The sequence below is a fragment of the Schistocerca piceifrons genome, chromosome 1 (genome assembly GCF_021461385.2).
Source record: "Schistocerca piceifrons isolate TAMUIC-IGC-003096 chromosome 1, iqSchPice1.1, whole genome shotgun sequence".
Lineage (NCBI taxonomy): Eukaryota > Metazoa > Arthropoda > Insecta > Orthoptera > Acrididae > Schistocerca > Schistocerca piceifrons.
Window position 1 is genome coordinate 1,046,878,605 of NC_060138.1, and position 5,441 is coordinate 1,046,884,045.

A 5,441-nucleotide genomic window follows, 5' to 3' on the forward strand; every position below is an offset into this window, starting at 1 on the left:
TCCTTGTCTTCCTTCCACTTCACTTCACTGACCCCTACTATATCTAGATTGAGCCTTTGCATTTCCCTTTTCAGATTTTCTAGTTTCCCTATCACGTTCAAGCTTCTGAAATTCCACGCCCCGACTCATAGAACGTTATCCTTTCGTTGATTATTCAGTCTTTTTCTCATGGTAACCTCCCCCTTGGCAGTCCCATCCCGAAGATCTGAATAGGATACTATTCCGGAATCTTTTGCCAATGGAGAGATCATCATGACACTTCTTCAAATAAAGGCCACATGTCCTGTGGATACACGTTACGTGTCTTTAACGCAGTGGTTTCCATTGCCTTCTGCATCCTCATGTCGTTGATCATTGCTGATTCTTCCGCCTTTAGGGCCAATTTCCCACCCCTAGGACAAGAGAGTGCCCTGAACCTCTATCCGCTCCTCCGCCCTCTTTTGACAAGGCCGTTGGCACAATGAGGCTGACTTCTTACGCCGGAAGTCTTCGGCCGCCAATGCTGATTATTTATCAAAATTTAGGCAGTGGCGGGGATCTAACCCGGGACCGAAGACGTTTTGATCATGAATCAAAGACGCTACCCCTAGATCTCAGGATCTATGCACCCAAATTGCTTGAAAATGTAATCACATGTCAGTTCTATTATAATATATTTGCCCAATGAATACCCGTTTATCACCTGCATTTCTTCTTGGTGTAGCAATTTTAATGGCCAGTAGTGTATTTGCTAATAATAGTATGTATGGACCAAGTCAACGATCAAATAGCTGAATACATATACCTCCAAAATCGCTGTTCCACAGCTAACATCCAAGAATCTTACTCACTTCTCGCATTGAACAGAACTTTTTTATGTGCAAGCGGCTGTCCCCGGAGAGAAGCTAGAAACCCTCGACAGCTTTGTTAGCTGCTGGAGATGGTAGCACTTGCAGAGTCTCAAGCGGCTCTGCGGAAGAGATTAAGGTGATAGATGGCGCGGGGCGGCTGACCCAGTGCAGAAGGGAAGCAGGCAGCGTCCGGGAGCAGATCGGCTGTCAGCCGGCCGGCAGCTGTCGATACGGCAGTCGATAGCTCGAGGGCGAGCGATCGCACCCTGCCGGCGCAGGCGGTGCGTGTCAGGTGCGCCAGACGCCTCACTTTCTCCGTGTCTCGGGCGAGAGAAATGGCCTTCATTCCCATTACTTGCTGATGGACGAGTGCGTGCGGAGGAATGAAAAGCATCCTCTGTGGCCCACTTATTATATTAGTAAATTGCTGGTTGACATAATAAATGAGTGCAACCCCTTAGTATTAAACAAGACAGGAAAGCGCCAAAATACTGTGGTAACGCTGGAGGAGTCATTAATATAGACATTGCAATAGCAAACAAAAACTCTATATATATGACGGTAGTATCTGTTCCCGAAAGAATAGTTACCGTGGATGACCATGCAGCTTTGCTAGAAATGAAATGATAATTAAATAGAACCCTAGCTGCAAGCAGGCGTTGATACACTTCATTGGGGACATGCTGAAAATGTGTGCCCCAACTGGGACTCGAACCCGGGATCTCCTGCTTACATGGCAGACGTTCTATCCATCTGAGCCACCGCGGGCACAGAGGATAATGCGTCTGCAGGGACTTATCCCCTGCACGCTCCCCGTGAGATCCGCATTCCCAACATGTCCACAACACTACATTCGTAGTGCGCCTAGTAGATGTTTGCCCATCATACTCATTACTCGTGGCAGATTAATCTACCAAGTCCCGTACGAGTTCGGGCATAGCGTGTGCGTTCGCACAAGAAGGTCAAAGGCCGGGAACCCATATATTTTAACTATATATATGACGGTAGTATCTGTGCAAGGGATAAGTCCCTGCAGACGCACTATCCTCTGTGCCCGCGGTGGCTCAGATGGATAGAGCGTCTGCCATGTAAGCAGGAGATCCCGGGTTCGAGTCCCGGTCGGGGCACACATTTTCAGCATGTCCCCAATGAAGTGTATCAACGCCTGCTTGCGGCTAGGGTGTCTATTTAATTATCATTTCATTTCTAGCAAAGCTGCATGGTCATCGACGGTAACTGTTCTTTCGGGAACAGATACTACCGTCATATATATAGTTAAAAATATATGGGTTCCCGCCCCTTGACCTTCTTGTGCGAACGCACACGCTGTGCCTGAACTCGTACGGGACTTGGTAGATTAATCTGCCACGAGTAATGAGTGTGATGGGCAAACATCTGTTAGGCGCACTACGAATGTAGTGTTGTGGACATGTTGGGAATGTGGATCTCACGGGGAGCGTGCAAGGGATAAGTCCCTGCAGACGCACTATCCTCTGTGCCCGCGGTGGCTCAGATGGATAGAGCGTCTGCCATGTAAGCAGGAGATCCCGGGTTCGAGTTCCGGTCGGGGCACACATTTTCAGCATGTCCCCAATGAAGTGTATCAACGCCTGCTTGCAGCTAGGGTGTCTATTTAATTATCATTTCAAACAAAAACTCACTAGCACAAGCAAAAATGAATGGGAAATGCAGGACAAAGCAACACACAATGACCGCATTGCCATAGACGTTCACACAGACACGTACGTGAACACACACTCCACGATGTCACAATATCAGCGATTACTTCTAGGTAGAGCAAACTGGCAGAAAATGGGAGACATGGTAAAATATTTTCCCCTGTTCGCTACCCAAGGTAGTATAGACCACAAAACGTAAGTTTAACAACTTTCTCCAAAGAAGGCAGTCAGCAGCCGTTCGACAAGCGAACAGGATCCGTGGGAGGACACAAATTCAGACACAGATAATTATAAGAAAAGCAAACGTAGCAAGTGATTGTCCATCTACCTAAATTGCTCCTTAAATACTGTAACAAAATAACTTAATGGAAAGTGACTAACGTAAATAATGAAGCAATCTTTACATCTAAGAAATATTCCATACACAGAGGTGAGACTCGAAATTATAAGTACCAAGGCTCTTCTCGCGCCTAAGGCAAAGGCTAAAGGAAACAGCACCATGTGTGCAAACATACGACATAACAGCAAACATAAAACATGATGCAGAACTAAGTCAAGATACCAGAATGAGATTTTCACTCCGCAGCGGAGTGTCCGCTGATATGAAACTTCTCGACAGATTAAAACTGTGTGCCGGACCGAGACTCGAACTCGGAACCTTTGCCCTTCGCGGGCAAGTGCTCTACCAACTGAGCTACCCAAGCACGACTCATGCCTCGTCCTCACAGCTTTACCTCCACCAGTACCTCGTCTCCTACTTTCCAAACTTTACAGAAGCTGTCCTGCCAACTATGCAAGACTAGCACTCCAGAAAGAAAGGATATTGCGGAGAGGTGGCTTAGCCACAGCCTGGGGGATGTTTCCAGAATGAGATTTTCACTCTGCAGTGGAGTGTGCGCTGATATGAAGTCAAGATACTCACAAAGGGTATCGTTGCATAAGCACTTAAAACATGTAACACTGCTTTTTAGACAGTAACACTGGATTCACATTCTAGAGGACGATGTTTCAAACTTTGGTCTGGCTATCCTGACCTAGGTTTCCCGTGATTTCCCTAAATCGCTTCGGGAAAAAGCCGGGATGGTTCCTTTGAAAGGGCATGGCCGATTTCGTTCCCAACCTTTCGTAATCTGAGCTAGTGCTCCGTCTCTAATGAACTCCACCTCTTAGACTGTAGAAACAAATACACACAGCGTTACTCATAATATATTTCATTTAGTAATGTAAGAAAAGCATCAATGGATTAGAAATAACAGCCAACAAGTTGCAAAATACATGTTTATTTAACTTTGACCATGGTTTCGGCAGTTTTAAAAACGTCTTCTTCAGGAGGTATTGTACATAGACGCACGTTATCGATAGCCAATGGTAGTTTAATGTCCACTTAATCACCTTTTGCTATTTGGGGAGCAGAATAACTAATGATAGTGGAAGTAGAGAGGATATAAAAAGTAGACTGGTAATGGCAAGGAAAGTTTTCCTGAAGAAGAAAAATTTGTTAGCATCGAGTATAGATTTAAATGTCTGGAAGTCGTTTCTGAAAGTATTTGCATGGAGTGTAGCCATGTATGGAAGTGGAACATGGACGACAAATAGTTTGGACAAGAAGAGAATAGAAGCTTTCGAAGTGTGGTGATGCAGAAGAATGCTGAAGATTAGATGGGTAGATCACATAACTAATCTGGAGGTTTTGAATAGAATTGGCGAGACGAGGAGTTTGTGGCACAACTTGACTAGAAGAAGGGATCGGTTGGTAGGACATGTTCTGAGGCATCAAGGGATCACCAATTTAGTATTGGAGGGCAGCGTGGAGGGTAAAAATCGTAGAGGGAGACCAAGAGATGAATACACTAAGCAGATTCAGAAAGATGTAGGTTGCAGTAGGTACTGGGAGATGAAGAAGCTTGCTCAGGATAGAGCAGCATGGAGAGCTGCGTCAAACCAGTCTCTGGACTGAAGACCAAAACATCAACAACAATCACTTTTTAGAATACATTATATAAAAGTAGTGGCAATCTACGGTAGGGCTTTGTGATTTAATGGATGACATGTACCAGAGAGAATGAACGACTCCCACATTGGCTATAGATAATTTGATCCTGAGTACAATACCTCCAAAATCCGTAGAAACTATGGTCAAGGTTTAATAAAACCGAATTTTGCAATTGGCTGGCTGTGATTTCTAATCCAATGAAGCTCTTGCAATCACAGTTGCTGAAGGGCAGCCATGTTCAAAACCTTAATCTTAAATATAAGAAGACAAAATTCTGTACGTTACTTCGGATAGGATAGGCTCGATATTTCTGCTGATGCCCTCTCACTTGGAATAGCAACACCACGAACAGTAATTTATGTATTATATATCATTTTAACACTAAAAGAAAATCTAAAGATCGTTTATTTCCCATCTTTTTATCATTTTCTCCTAATATACTAACATTTATTATTTTAACACTCCGTTTTCTACAGCTAATTTAATTTTCTTTGTACCTCATTATTATTACTCCTGTTTTTGATGCTCAAAACAAATTTGGATTGTATAGTGCAATATTGTACTACTACTTATAGAATTGTAAAATGTATGCCATGCTTTTTAAAATATCAGGCAACAGGTATTTAAATAGACAGTCAATGAAATGAAATCAATGCTAAGAAAGGAAGGAAACCTATAATGTAGACGATACTGTTGCAAAGGGAACCGCGATTACCTCATTGATAACAGGTGTTTCTTTAACATTCGGGCATCACAAAGTCTATTCAGATAATACCAGTTTCATATCTCAAATAATCCCTCTTCAGCTACATCCTTTTTTACAGACTAACACTCTATTTTCGGAGCTAGGCAGCCTCAGTAAAGCAAATGAACTGTTCCTTTGCAGTTGGAGCCTGCTAACATCTACGTAACACCGGAATTTGTTTGTAATCTGAAACC

General features: G+C 43.7%; 2 non-coding genes across 2 annotated transcripts; both read left to right on the top strand.

Moving 5' to 3' along the window:
- Positions 1 to 1,882: 1,882 nt before the first annotated feature.
- On the top strand, positions 1,883 to 1,957 carry Trnat-ugu. The gene has a single exon. It is a non-coding gene; the product is annotated as a tRNA-Thr (tRNA).
- Positions 1,958 to 2,327: 370 nt separating this feature from the next.
- Trnat-ugu lies at positions 2,328 to 2,402 on the top strand. Its single transcript has one exon. It is a non-coding gene; the product is annotated as a tRNA-Thr (tRNA).
- Positions 2,403 to 5,441: the final 3,039 nt, after the last annotated feature.